At 37.1% G+C, this 15993-nt stretch overlaps 1 pseudogene; it reads right to left on the bottom strand.

Moving 5' to 3' along the window:
* Positions 1-4968: 4968 nt before the first annotated feature.
* On the bottom strand, positions 4969-5894 carry LOC126060021 (olfactory receptor 6F1-like; annotated as a pseudogene).
* Positions 5895-15993: the final 10099 nt, after the last annotated feature.

The following is a 15993-nucleotide window of genomic DNA, read 5'->3' on the forward strand; positions in this document are numbered from 1 at the left end:
CCCCACTTTCCTTTCCTCTCTACCTCTGATAACCACTAATCTACTTTAGTCTCTATGCATCGCCTATTCTAGAGCATTGAAAATGTATCCTTTCATGCCTGACTTCTTTCAGTGAGCCTAATGTTTGTAAGGTTCATCCATGACGTAGATGCATCAGAACTTCATTTATCTTTATGGTTGAATAATGTTTCATTACACGTAAGTACAACATTTTGTTTATCCACCCACCAGTTGGCTATTGTGAATAGTTATGCAGTGAACATTAGTGTACAAATATCTGTTTGAATCCGTGCTTTCAGTTATTTTGGGTATATACCCATGAGAGGAATTGCTGGGTCAAATGTAATTTTTTGTTTAACTTTTTGAGGAATCACCAAACTGTTCTCCACAGTGGCTGCACCATTTTACATTCCCACTAGAAATGTCCAAAATTTCCAATTTCTTCACATCATCATTAGCAATTGATATTTTCCTCTCTCTCTCTCTTTATAATAGCCATACTGTTGAGTACAGACTGTTATCTCATTGTGGTTTTGATGTGCATTTGCCTAACGAATAATGATGCTGAGCATCTTTTCATGTGCATGATGGCCATTTGTAGTCTTCTTTGGAGAAATGTCTATATCCACTGTCCTTTTTTTATTGGGTTATCTATATTTTTGTTGTTGTCAGAGTTCTTTATATATTATGAATATCAAACTCTTTTTTTAATGTGCTTAAAGTGAAAGTTTGCAATTCAAGTAAGTTCCTCATACAAAAAACTTACACACACATTGTTATGTGACCCTAGTTGCTCTTCCCACAATGCTAAAGCACACTCCTTCTCTCCACCCTGTATTTCCGTGCCTATTCAACCAGCTCCTGTCTCCCTCTGCCTTCTCATCTTGCCTCCAGACAGGAGCTGCCCACATAGTCTCATGTATCTACTTGAGCTAAGAAGCACACTCCTCACCAGAATCATTTTATGTCTTAAAGTCCAGTCTAATATTTTAATCTTTGTCTGAAGAGTTGGCTTTGGGATTGCTTTTAGTTTTAGGCTAACAGAGAGTCCAGGGGCCATGACCTCTGAGGTCCCTCTAGTCTCAGTCAAGACCATTAAGTCTGGTCTTCTGGTAGAATTTGAAGTCTGCATCCCACTTTTCTCCTGCTCCATAGGGATTATCTGTTATGTTTCCTGTCAGGCCAGTCATTGGTTGTAGCCAGGCACTATCCAGTTCTTCTGGTCTCAGGCTGATGGAGTCTCTGGTTTATGTGGCCCTTTCTTTCTCTTGGGCTCATATTTCTCCCTCATATTTTCCTTGTGTCTTTGGTGTTTGTCATTCTCCTTTGCTCCAGGTGCGTTGAGACCAGTTGATGCATCTTAGATGGCCACTTGCTTTTACAATCCCAGATGCCACTCACCAAAATGGGATACAGAACGTTTTCTTAATACACTTTGTTATGCCAGTTGATCTAGATGTCCCCTGAAACCATGGTCCCTAGACCCCCCCCCCCCCCGCTACTCTGTCCCTCAAAGTGTTTGGTTGTATTTAGGAAACTTCTTAGCTTTTAGATTAGTCCACCTGTTCTGACTTCCCCTAAATATCAAATTCTTATTGGATATGTAATTTCCAACTATTTTCTTCTGTTACATAGGTTCTTTTAACTTTCTTGATAATGTCCTTTGATGTACAAATAGCTTCATGTTTGTTTTTTGGTAATGTCCATTTTATCTATATTTTCTTTAATTGCACAGGCTTTTGATGTCATATATGAGAATCCATTGCCATGTATGAGGTACTGAATATTTAACTTTATTTTTCTTCTAAAAATTTTATGGATTTAGCTCTTATATTTAGGTATTTAATCGATTTTGAATTAATTTTCATATATTTTGTGAGGTAGGGATCCAAATTCATTATTTTGCCACATGTGATCATTAAGGTTGTGTGCCAGCTTGACTGGGCCATGATTCTCAGTGGTTTGGCAGTAATGATGTAGTTTGGTAGTCAAATAATGATGTAATCACCTCCATGATGAGATCTGATATAATGTGATCACCTCTACAATGGGATATACTGTGAGTAGCCAAGTAGTTGAAAGGGCATTTCCTTGGAGGTGTGGCCTGCATCCAATATAGATGGACATTCTGGCAAGGCCCACTGGCTTTTGATCACTCTCGATCCTGTACCTGGCACCTGTTCATCTGACCTCCAGTTCTTGGGACTTGAGCTAGCAGCTTACCTGCCTTTCTTGGGATACATCAGCCTCTGCAGTCTGTAAACCACTGGCTTGTCATTTTACCTGCCAATCTTGGGTTTGCGAGCCCCTGCAGCTATGTGAGTCAGGAGAGGCTTCCAGTCTGGCCCACAGACTTGGGACTTTCCAGCCTCTACAACTGTGTGAGGGGACGTTACAGGAGAAGTCAGCACAACTGGACTAAATCAAAAGCTAAGATGTTTTCTGAATACAGCCAAACGCTTCGAGGGACAGAGTAGCAGGGACAGGGGTCTGGGGACCATGGTTTCGGGGACATCTAGGTCAACTGGCGTAACAAATTTTATAAGGAAATATTCTGCAACCCACTTTGCTGAGTGGCATCTGGGGTCTTAAAAGCCAGCAAGAGGCAATCTAAGATGCATCGATTGATCCCAACCCACCTGGAGCAAAGGAGAATGAAGAACCCCAAAGGCAAAAGGAAAATATGAGCCCAAGAGACCCTGATGGAGCAGGAGAAAAAGGGGGTGCAGAACTCAAATTCTAGTAAAAAGGCCAGACTTAATGGTCTGACTGCAACTAGAGGGACCCCAGAAGACATGGCCCCCTGACTCTCTGTTAGCCCAAAACTAAAACCATTCCCTGAAGTCATCTCTTCAGACAAAGATTAGACTGGGCTATATATAAGTCACAAAATGATACTTGTGAAGAGTGCGTTTCCAGTCTAATCTTTGTCTGCAGGTGAGATGAGAAGGCAGAGAGGGACAAGAGTTGGTTGAATGGACACGGAAAATACAGGGTAGAAAGGAGGAGTGTGCTGTCACATTATAGGGAGAGCAACTAGGGTCACATAACAATGTGTGTATAAATTTTTATATGAGAAACTAACTTGAACTGTAAACTTTCACTGTAACCACACACAAAAAACCTAAAAACTTGTTTTATTTTTATGAATGAGCACTTTATGTGTTTTTCTTTCATGTAAATTGTTCATAATAAACCAGTTTAAAGACAAAAATTATTTTAATTGCCAAAAAAAAAAAATCTAAATCGAAAGTATATCACTTTACAATATATCATGTATGTACTGCAAAATTACATTTAGGTATAGTTCATTAACATAGAAAGGAAATACCTGATTTAGTAAATTTTATTCTGTATATTCCCAATGATTTTCTTCACTTAACATTAAATCTTGGATACAATTCCATGTCAAACTGACTTATCCATTTTAAAACTAAGACTGCTCTCTCCTTGTTTTTACTGTAGGGAGATGAAGAGCTGATGTGGGAAAATGTGTTGAAGATAACTTTTATTGAGAGTGATACTAGACATTGCTTTTGCGGTCTTGAGAGCCAGTGACTCACCTTTGGAAATATAAATGCTATTTGTCTTCAAGGGAAGTGAGCAGGTTTACACCAGTAGTTTTAGTTATTTAGAAGTTCCCGTTAAATAAGCTTAGAAATATTGAATATTTAGTCATGAATTTGAACCTTGTCCTCACAGTGAATAAAGTAGGGAAGCGGACCAGGTATAATTTGATTCATTATTATACCACAAGAGGTAGAACTTCAACATAGACATGCTTTTTGAATAATAATATTCATCACTCATACAATGAAATATTTTTTCGTATTTCCCTCAAACCCCTCTTTCACTCCATTTTTAACTGGAGACTTGGAAGAAGTTTCAAATAATGCAAACAAGGTTAAGGGAATAGCTGCTATTCGGCATAAAGGCTTTTCTCCTACGAGAAATCACCCTCATTGCATAGGTGTAAACTAAAGAAGGATGGGACACGTAGAATACAGCTGCAGCCTGGTTCAAGTTGTAGAGCCCTGGTCTGCTTCTTCTAACCCAGAGCCATAGGAAAGTGTTCAGATGAAGGGAAATGAACCCTTCATGTGTTGATGATTAAAAAGGGTCATACCTTGGTTCCCTAAGGGATGAGCCCCTTTGGAGAAAAATCAGTTAACTACTATAATTAGCAATCCCTTATTTTTCCTCTGAAGCCACAGTATGCCATGCCCTTGGTGACTTGCGTGGACTAATAATAAGAAGCTCATCACTCTTTTGGTCTCTATGAGTCAAAAATAGACTCCATGGCACACAACAAACAACACACTTATGCAAAGGGCTTCTACTGCCATATCCAAACCTTCCCCTGTCCTGATTATCTACTTTTTACTATTCATCACCCACATTTTGGACAGCTTAGTAAACTATCCTTGTTAAACAAATGTGGCACATTATACTTGCAGTTCCTAATTTCATATGTATCTATTTTATTATATTTTATCCAAAAAATATTATGCTGAAATAATTACATGTTCTGATTTCAGTTATCCTTTTGTTTAAACTTTTCCTATGTCTCTCACCTCGTCATTCATAAATATCATTATTCTTAAATTGTTCACATTTGTGACAAAAAGAAAAACTTTAAGAAGGACAAGAATTTATAGTCCAATTAACAAAATATCCTTCTCACTGCATATGTGCTCCTAATTTTATAAATGGAACTCAAGGACAAAATTCTCCTTAAAAAACAAAGTCTGCTTACATCAAAAACAGTAGCACCAATTTACTCAGTTTTTTGTTGTTTTTCACTTTTTTTCCCCCTTCCCTGTACATAGGGTCCCTCATGAGTCTTAATCAACTCTATGACAATGGGTTGGCTATCATGGATGGTTTACTTTGTCTTCTCATATTCTTACTTGAGACCTGTATACATTTGGACACAATTTATAGGAGATTTGTTATGTTACAGGCAATTTATTTTCTCTTCCATTTCTTTAGCACTGTTTCTCTTACGTCCTTGTTACTGAACATATAGATGAAGGGGTTTAGTACTGGAGTCACCACATTGTTCAGGACAGAGACGGCCTTGGTCAGATCTAAGGCATCCTTGATTGAGGTTCGGACATGAAGGAACATGGTAGATCTGTACCAGATGAGCACCACTGTTAGATGAGAGAAGCATGTGGAGAAGGCTTTGCTCCAGCCGCTGGCTGAGGGGACCCAGAGGATGATGCTAATGATGAAGACATAGGACACCAGGGTGATGAGGCAGGAACTTAAAATGACCACAAAAGCAATCACAAAGGCCACGAGCTCCACTACCTGTGCGCTGGTACAGGCCAGGGCAATCTAGGGGGCAATGTCACAGAAGAAGTGATTGATGGCATGTGGGCCACAGAAAAAGAGGCCACTGATGAGGGCTGTGGGCACTGCAATGGCCAGGAATCCACAGACCCAGGAGCCTAGGGCCAGCTGCACTGAAAGCAAGCTGCTCTTGATGGCACCATAGTGTAGAGGATAGCAGATGGCAAGATAGCAGTGGTAAGCCATGGCTGCCAGGAGGAAGTATTCTGTGCAGCCTAATGAGAAAACAAGGTACATCTGCAAAAGCAGCCAGTGAATGATATGGTCTGGCTTTTCCCCAGGAGGATGGCCAGGGTCTTGGGGACTGCAGCTGTGGTATACCAAATCTCCAGGAAAGAGAGTTTACTCAGAAAGAAGTACATGGGGGTGTGGAGCTGGTGGGAGGTACTCACCAACGTTAAGATAGCAACATTACCACCGACTGTGAGGATGTACATCACTAGAAAAAACACGAAGAGAGAGAGCTGAAGGGCTTGGGAGCCTGGAAAGCCCAACAGAAGAAATTCCTGGGAGACAGTTCCATTGTCTGTGCCCATTGTGGTACTGAAATAAAGCAGTAAATAGAGACTCAAGACTAAAAGACTTTGAAACAAATTACACACTCCTAGAAAAATGAAAATAAATGAATTCATGAAAGAGCGTGAACTGAATGTAGATATTCAGACATTTTCTTACCTTTATGAATGCCTCTTCTGTACCCAGAGGAGTGAATGTTTAGTATCTGTTAATTTAATGCAGCAGTGAGTCATTTGTTACTATAACCAAGTATCATTTTAGGAAACTAATCTGCAAATAATTTTATCTTTTTTTGCAAAGATTGTAAATTTAAGATACAAGATTCAAACCCAGCCTCTCTGTCTCTATCAGCCTGTTCTAGGCATCACCATGCATTTGTTTCAGCCATAAATTACATCTAAACCCACAAGGACTGACCGCATTTCATTTTGACTCACTATTTTCTAAGTCGACTTTTTGTGCATGGTCCTTGAATAAAAATGTATAATTTTGTCTTTGTTCAAAAATCTGCCTTCCAAACATAGGTTCCTGTCACATGCATATTTGACAGTAATAGCTTCCCAATTGCTCCTCTAATTCCTAGGCTTTGTGCTCAAAAGCACCCAAGTGTCTGTTAACAGATGAATGGATGAATAAAATGTGATATGTACATACAATGGGATATTATTCATTCATAAAAAGAAATAAAGTCAAGATAAACCTGCTAAGACACGAATAGACCTTGAAAATGTAAGTGAGTGAAATAAGTCACACGAAAGGACAGATATTATATGATCCTACTTATATGAAATATTTAAAATAGACAAGTGCATTAGTGGATACTGAATTTCTCTTAAAGATTGCAAGCATTTGGAAATGAATAGTTTTTATGGTTTCAGCATATGACTGACAATTGATGTCACTGAATTGCATGTGAAAAATTGTTGAAGTGATAAATGATTTGTTATATACATTTCACCACAATATTTTTTAAAATAGTCTTCAGAAATAAACTAAAAGAATTTGAAAAAAAATGGTTTCAAATTTTTTTTCCTCTTTCCACAATTTTACTATGGGTCTTGATTTTTCATGTTTAAACTCATTAATGTGATATTCAAAGTTCTCCATTACATGAATACATTGTTCACACCCAGAAATATTCCTATATCCAGCAATGCACTTAGGCAAACTGCTTCCTTTATCTAAGACACATGAAGCTTGCTTCCACTTTAGTAACTTCACTCAGCATTCCCTTTTTCCCCCTTTCTTCACCGCGAATCACACTCTTAAACTCAACAAATGTCCTATACTCCATCAATCTCAGTTTTCACTACATGTATTCAGTATCAGAGAGTATATATGGACTGAAAGTGTGTCTATAAAGTAAAGTGGTCTATACATCGGCCATACCTCATTTACAGAGGAAAGGGTTTTAAGGTCATCTAGATCTGAGCGTCTCAAGTACTACTCAGTATGTCAATTACCTGGGGTTCTTGTCAAAACGCACCTTCCAATCCAGTCACTTGGGGTGGGGCCTGTGAGTCTGCATTTCACACAAGCTTCCAGAAGATGTCCCTGGTCAGAGCAGCAATGATTTAGTATTCTCCTAGTTTTTAAACAAATAACCTACAGATCAGAGAAATTGCATTAGTTTTCCAAGATGTACTTGGTTAATCCATTTCTGTCCAGCCTATTCTGACTCAGAGCGACCTAGTGGGACAGAGTAGAACTGAAACCAACTGGGTAGAAACCAACTGCCACTTCTTTCTTCCCTGGTTTGGTTGGTGGATTCGAAAAGCCCATTTTGATTATCAGCTGAAAGCTTAACCACAGTGCCACCAGGGCTTCCCTAGGTAGTGCAAGAACCTAGATCAATAGTTAATTATAAAGATAGAGAAAAAACATTTCAGCTGTCTTAACTTAAATTTTTTTTATACATGTCTGTGGAATCTAATTACAAGATTCAAGGAAATGATAATTTATATTCAAGTATGAGTCACTGCTCAAAGTTATTTCCAAAATCCACTGATATGAACAGCTTCTATTTTAAATCACAAGATGTACGAAGAAAATAATAAGATTTATCATATTCCATTTTCAAAATTGAAAAATCAATTTGCAATGATGGTAAATAAGAGGATCAATAGAGTATTTATTATTATATTATGAGATGGCATTTTTCAAATTTTACTTTCAGTTACTCTGTTGAATTTGTCAGATCATGAACTCATCACATTTCCTTGAAATACGTGGTAATAATGCCACATATTTTACTACATATATACACTATTTTTATTTGATTATTTTTAGTATTAGTTGTAAGAGACTGTATATGGAACTCTATGCATACATTTTAACAAGAGTTAAAGAAAAGCAGAAAGAGAAATAATTTGATTTACTATTTTTAAGTAAATTACCTTTCTATTTTTCAAATTAATTCATAGCTTGATCTATTTTATATAGAGCATATCCAGTTCCTGAACAAGGGCAATAACTAATTACTAATTTTATTCTCTTGCATTTGGGGAGTGTTTGATTTTGAGTATACAAAATAACATGTCTTTTTCATACAAACATGCAATATTTTAGCAAAAATAACTGCATGTAGACTGTTTTTAAATTATAGCATTTTTGAAGTATTGTTTGTCATGATGGATCTATCAAACAGTACAAATTTGTGATTATGTATGTTCCCATTGATCAATCATTGGATAGAACATGTCAGATATGTGATAACCTCCATTCACTCACCCAGTTACAACTCTTTCTACCATAAATGCAAGTTCCATAGACTCTGTATTTTGATTTCACCTTTTCTCACTTCTCACATGATTTTCTTCTTTTAAAAGTTTTTTCATTTCCATCATTCTCTCTGTCTCTTTTTTCTTTTTGTTTATCTTATTATTTTATTAATATTAACACTTATTACCCTTCAATTAGCCCAATCTTTCATAGTCTTTGAACATTGTTAGTAGTGTTCTCTTGTTTCCTTTTGTCTTGTCTCTCTGACTTTGTCCAGTCCAGTTTCTGTCTAACTTCTCTCCCGATCTCTTACATTTTCTTTGCCTCACACGGCCTCATAATGAGTTCCCTATTGACAATTTGTTATTAAATTATGGCTTAAATATTTATGGATAAATATTCTGGGAGAAGGTAAAATATTACATCTCTGTCTTGGGTATTTAGGGTTAGTGCAAGGAGACATGGTTTTATTGATAGATTTTTGTTAGATCATTCTGAATGAGCGGTTTCAAAAACTTATCAATAAAATGATTTAAAGAACTAAACTATAAAGTTACTAGTACAGGAAAGGAGCATTTCCTTTGGGTTTTAAATATGTTAACCTAGTTCTTTTGTCTTGCCTAAAGCTCTTTAAAACTAATTAAGCATAATCCAATTAAACAAGTGAACTAATTAAAACATTGATAATTTAATATGAAAAGTGATGGAACTGAAAATTAAATAAAATTTATTTTCGGGATAAGAAAATTAAAAAAAAATAAAAACCTGGTTGTCTATTAGACTAAAAAATAGCAGGCTGAGAGAAAAACAGCTTTAAATGGAAATAATTTCAAACAAGGACCTGTTGCTATTGTAAAGTATCATACAGCTCCCTTCTTTGAGTAATCACTGCTTTATTGCTGTGATAAGTTTTCTTCTTTAAAATTTTTTAACTTTTAGAAATTTTGCCGTTTGAAATTATATGAGTAAGAATGAAATATTCAACCCTTGCTGTTGTTGTTAGGTGTCATCAAGTCCCTTGCTAGGAAGCATTATATCACTTCTACACAACCTCAGTTTCTAACCCAGATGAAGAGCTTTAGACAAGGAGTTCCTGTGAAAAAATTGCAGATATATCTCTATATTGTATTTTCTAAAGAAACAATCTTTCGGTCCAGTTTATAGTTCAGATCTGATTTTGACCACTTTAACCATAGCCTTGCTTTTCTTTCAGGCTATCAGAATGCTCCTTCTATTAAATTTCACCTAAACTCCACCTTTCTGCAAAATCTATAGTAATTATTTTACTTTGTTGGTTCCTCTGGTTTTCAGTCTCCTTTATTGCAGTGAGTTTATAAATCTGAGTTTGTTGGACCAGTGCTCTGCCCCTAGTGGTCTTAGGCTGATTGAGCTGGGACAGAACAAAAGAGTGCAAACACATGCCAGAAATCATATACAGGATTTTTTTTTTTAACTCTAACTAGTTCTTCATATGCACTCACTTGCAAGCTTACATATTGTGCTGCTCAATTAACTTTTATCTTCAAGCTATTTGTTGATAAGCATTCTTTTGATAACCACTGAGAACTAAACCACTGTACAATGAAATTTAAGGGATAGAAGAGTTTCTATTTCTCCTTGTTTTTTTTCACATCTAATAGATTTCATTCATTTGTGAAGTGACCTGAAAATATTTTAAACGGTATCACCACTAATGCTTAATAAAAGTAGATTTATTTCATAACAGCCAAAAACATATGATGAAAATCAGAAATCAGATTACAGATCGAATGCTTTGAGTTTTAAGAGGATCTTCAAGTTGACAGAAGGTTTAAAAAAAGTGGTAGAAGGTATTTTAAGGAAAAAAATGCTCTTAGAAAAATGAGGCAGTAGGTTATTATTTTTTACATATTCATTTATTATTTTTTGCCTTAGTGAATGATTCCAGTTGGAGAGCCATAGGTATAGGAATTTTAAAAAGTCTTGAAATCTAAGACTAAGGTATAATATTCAGATACTGAATTTAATACATTAGTTGATAAGGTATCATGCGTGTACCTGATTAAAGCATGAAAAAGAAGGTATATGTTTCTTAAATTTTTTTTTTGCGTCATGTCTTTGAGATGTCCTATTCCTGAAATAGAGTTGAGTTTTTAAAAATGAAATAAATTAAATCTTTAAACTACAAAACTGTGTATTGATACTGAAAAATAAAAAAATACAAAGTTTTATTTTTATTTTTATATAGTTGTTTTGCAAGGCGATTTGGTGCATGTGTAGAAGCCTTCTCTCCATTGAGCAATGACTGACTGTGATGGTACGTTTGTGTGTCAAGTTGGCTGGGCCATGATTCTCAGTGGTGAGGTAGTTATGATGTACCTTTGCAGTCGTGGTTGGAGGTAATCACCTCCATGATGAGATCTGATATAGTGTGATCACCTCCGTGAAGGACAGTAGTGAAGGGAAATCCTCCCGATGAGATGAACTTTGAGCAATGCATGTGATTATTCACTTTGCTTGGAAGGAGAAACAGTCAGATGTGCAATTGTACACTGTTTCATGGGCTGTGGCCAGTGGTTTGGAGGAATGGTCAGGGACTTGGAAAGAACATGATTGGAAAATTGGAGACAAGGAGGATACACCCCCACACCTTTCTGAATGGGCCAAATAGGTGAAGATATTTGTGTCTCATGAGAATACTCACCAAAGAGTTTCTGTTCCTGCAACCCTATGTTTTGCAGGTCTAGGGGTAACAGTTCCAAAGGGAGGAATGCTCCCACCTAGACACACATCACTGATTCATTGAACTGGAAGTTAAGAATGGCACCTGGCCACTTTGGGCTCCTTATGCCTCTGCATCAACAGGCAAAGACAGAAGTTACCATATTGGCTGGTGTGATTGATCCTGATGACCAAGAGGAAATTGGATTGATACTGCATAATGGAGGTAAAAAAGAGAATGTATGGAATGCAGGAGATCCATTAGGGCATCTCTTAGTACTACTATACCCTGTGATTAAAGTCAATGGAAAACTATATGAACCCAATTCTGATATGACTACTAATGGCCCAGACCCTTCAGGTCACCCCACCAGGTAAAGAACCACAACCAGCTGAGGTGCTTGCTGAGGGCAAAGAGAATACGGAAAGGGTGGTAGAAGAAAGTAGTTCTAAATATCAGTTATGACCATGTGACCAGTTGCAGAAATGAGGGCTGTAACTGTAATGAGTATTACTTTGTGTGCATCAAATATATTTGTTTTCTTTACCTATAAAATAAAAGAGATAAACAGGGCTAGTGTATCTGGTTGTATGTGTGTTAGTTGTATCATGTTAGGCACAAGTATGACTTAATAAGTGTCTTTATTCAGAGACTATGTATGCTTGAAGATATGTGTACAGGTGCCAAGTTGACAAGGGGTGGACTGTGATGGTTATGTGTCAACTGGACTGGGCCATGATTCTCAGGGATTTGGCAGTTATAATGTAGTTCGGCAGTCATATAATGATGTAATCACTTCCATGATGAGATCTAATATAGTATGATCACCTCCATCATGGGATCTGCTGTGTGTAGCCAATCAGTTAGGGAGGGCTTCATTGGGGGTTGCGGCCTGCATCCAATGTGGATGGACTTTCCAGAAAGGCTCCCTGGGTTTTGCTAGCTCTGGATCTTTCAACTGGGCTCTGCTCATCTAAACTTCAGTTCTTAGGACTTGAGCATGCAGCTTCACTTGTTTTGCTTCTCTACAGAACCTGCCCTAAGACACTGACAGTACATAACTTCTGGTACAATTGCTAACATTTTATTTACTGTAGTTTATTCTTCATGTTTGTATTCACAGTAATTATCTATATTAAGAATGGCAAAAAAAATTATTCTTTCAAGTGTTCCAAGAAGAACTGTATGAATGACTTACAAGGGGAGGAGGAGTGGGGCACTTTGATCTCCTATCAGATGTTGGCATAATGACTATCATGGTGTAAGCTGAAGGGGAGCGTGGCACTGAGATGTGATGGGTGGCTAGGATGGTCTGCAACTGTTCTCTCTGGCTCCACATCAACCCACCCATGAGAAGGAATGTCTATATCATACCTACTAGTTTTCCATCACAATTTATTTTTGATATTTTTGTTTTGCTCTAACATACATTCTACCAATCATCTATCAGTTTGTTGTAATGTGATGGCTTGTGCGTTGCTGTGATGCTGAAAGCAACGCCATCAGTATTTTAAATTCCAGCAGGGTCACTGATGGTGGAAAGGTTTCAGCATTTTCCAGTCAATAGAGAACAGGAAGAAAGTCCTGGTGATCTGCTTCTGAAAATTAGGCAATGAAAACGTTATGGATCACAACAGAACATTTCCCAACATGCTTGCTTTCTACATGTCCTCAGGAGGGACCAATCACTAAAAGAAGGGATTGTGTTTGGTGAAATGAAGACCCTACGTGGATGAAGGAGACAATCGTGGGATTGATTGGCACAGTAGCCTCAACAATCAACTCCAACATGCTGACCATGACTTGGAGTTGATTAGGCAGCAGCTATCTATCTCTAATATACCTTAATTAAAAACAAAAATTCAAAATCACAAAAAAGTTAAAATGATATCACAAAGAATTCTAAAAAAACCTTACCCCAATTCCTATTTTTAATGCTTTGTCAGAGCTTGGGCAATAAAAACAGAAAACTGAATATTGATGTAGAACTTTTGTCTAGCTTTTGTCCATATCCCATTTTAGTACATTTTTAAGAACAGTTTTAGGCTTACAGGAAAATTGTGCAAAAAGTGCAGAATATCCTCATATATGTCCATTTACTCTTGCACACAGTTTCCCCTATTAATAACCTTCGGCATTAGTGTGGTGCATTTTTTTGCAATTGATGAATCAATACTTACATACTGTTATTAAATAAAGTCCATAGTTAATATTAGGGTTCACTCTTTGTTTTATATTCAAGGCATTTTTTGGCTCTCAGGGAATTTCTCTAATTTCTTCAGCTTCAACTTGAACTTCCATATGAGCAGTCAATGGTCTGTTCCACAGTCAGCCCCTGGTCTTGTTCTGACTGACGATATTGAGCTTCTTCTTCTCTTTCCACAGAAGTAGTTGATTTGTTTCCTGTATATTCCATCTGGTGAGATCCATGTATATAGTCACCATTTATGTCGTTGAAAAAAGGTATCCGCAATGAAAAAGTCAAATTGTATCGTGGGATATCCCGCATCGTTTTTATCACCAAGGCCATACTTTCCAACTACAGATTCTTCTTCATTTCTGTCTTTTGCATTACAATCACTAATAATTATCAATGCATCTTGATTGCATATTTGATCAATTTCAGACTGTAGAAGTTGGTAAAAATTTTTAATTTCTTCATTTTTGGCCTTAGTGATTGGTGTGTAAATTTGAATAACAGTTGTATTAACTGGTCTTTCTTGTAGGCATATGGATGTTATCCTATCACTGATAGTGCTGTACTTTAGGGTAGATCTTGAAATGTTCTTTTTGGTGATGAATGTGATGCCATTCTTCTTCAATTTGTTATTTCAGGCATAATAGACCATATGATTATCTGTTTCAAAATGGCCAGTCCCGGTTCATTTCAGCTCACTAATGCCTAGGATATCAATCTTTATGCACTCCATTTCACCTTTAATGACTCCCAATTTTCCTAGATTCATACTTTGTACATTCCACATTTCATCAGAATTTACAGACCATCTCAAGAATAGATTTGACACAGTGATCACAAATGACCTAAGACCAGAGGAATTCTGGAATCACATCAAGGACATCATACATGAAGAAAGAAAGAGATCAGTAAAAAATGGGAAAGTAGAAAAGACCAAAGTGGATGTCAGAAGAGACTCTGAAACATGCTCTCAAATGGAGAGTAGCTAAAGCAAACAAAAGAAATGATGAAGTAAAAGAGCTGAACATAAGATTTCAAATGACAGCTCAAGAAGACAACGTAAGGTATTGTAATGGAATGTCTAAAGACCTAGAGTTATAAAACCAAAAGAGAAGAACATGCTTAGCATTTCTCAAGCTCAAAGAATTGAAGAAAAATTTCAAGCCATGTGTTGCAATTTTGAAGGATTCTACAGGGAAAATATGGTATTTTCTGTCACCTCATATGCATGCAGAAACACTGGTAGCATAGTGGGTAAGGGCTACAGCTGCTAACCAAAAGGTCAGCAGTTCGAATCCACTAGGTGCTCCTTGGAAACCCAATGGGGCGGTTCTGCTCTATCTTATAGGTTTGCTATGAGTCAGAATTGACTGTTTCATATGCAAGCGAAAGCCGGACAATGAATAAAGAATACCAAAGAAGATTCAACGCCTTTGAATTGTGGTGTTGGCAAAGAATATTGAATATACCATGGACTGCCAAAAGAATGAACAAATCTGTCTTGCTAGAAGTATAGCAACAGTGCTCCTTGAAAGCCAGGACAGCGAGACTCCTTCCCACATACTTTGGACACGTTGTCAGGAGGGGCCAGTCCCTGAAGAAGGACATCATGCTTGGTTAAGTAGAGGGTATTGAAAAAAGAGGAAGACCCTCAATGAAATGGAATGACACACTGGGTGCCACAATGGGCTCAGGCAAACAAAAATTGTGAGGATGGGGCGAGACCAGGCACTGTTTCATTCTTTCGTACAAGGGATTGCTTAGTCGGAACTGACTCGTGACACCTAACTACAACTTTACATTATACAGTTCTATAAGTTTTGACAAATACATAATACCATGTATTCTGCAAATTATAATATCATGCAGAATAATTTCACTGGCTTTTACAATGTTCCGTGATCCACCTATTCCTCTCTTTCCTTTTCCCCTCTGAACCTCTGGCTACCGTTGATCTTAATACTCTCTATACTTTTGTCTTTTCTGAAATGTCATAGAGATAGAATCATACAGTATGTGTGATACTTCTTTCACTAAGTAATATGCATTTAAGGTCTCTCTATGTCTTTTCATAAAGAGCCCTGGTGGCACAATGGTTAAGCACTCAGCTGGTAACTGAAAGGTATGAACTGATCAAATGGGAAAATAGTCCACGTTGTAAGATAGCAAGTCTCATCCAGTTCTAAGTTAGATTGTTAATATAATACAATACCAATAAAAACTCAATGAACTTTTCTTGTTGAGCTAGACAAATAATCCTAAATATCACTTGGAAAAATATATACACAAGATTAGCTAGGAAAACACTGAACAGGGAGATTTATGAGGGAGGGCTTACTGTACCAAATATTGAAAATAATTCAAAGACTGTAAAAACACAGTGAACTATAGGTGCCTGTGTAAAGTAGAAGAACAGAACAAATGAAAGGAGAGAAGACAGTGGAATAGCAAAGAAACTTGGATCCTACTTCAGGTAGACATCTAATATATGGTTCAAATG

The sequence above is a fragment of the Elephas maximus genome, chromosome 16, assembly GCF_024166365.1.
Source record: "Elephas maximus indicus isolate mEleMax1 chromosome 16, mEleMax1 primary haplotype, whole genome shotgun sequence".
In the NCBI taxonomy this organism is placed as follows: domain Eukaryota; kingdom Metazoa; phylum Chordata; class Mammalia; order Proboscidea; family Elephantidae; genus Elephas; species Elephas maximus.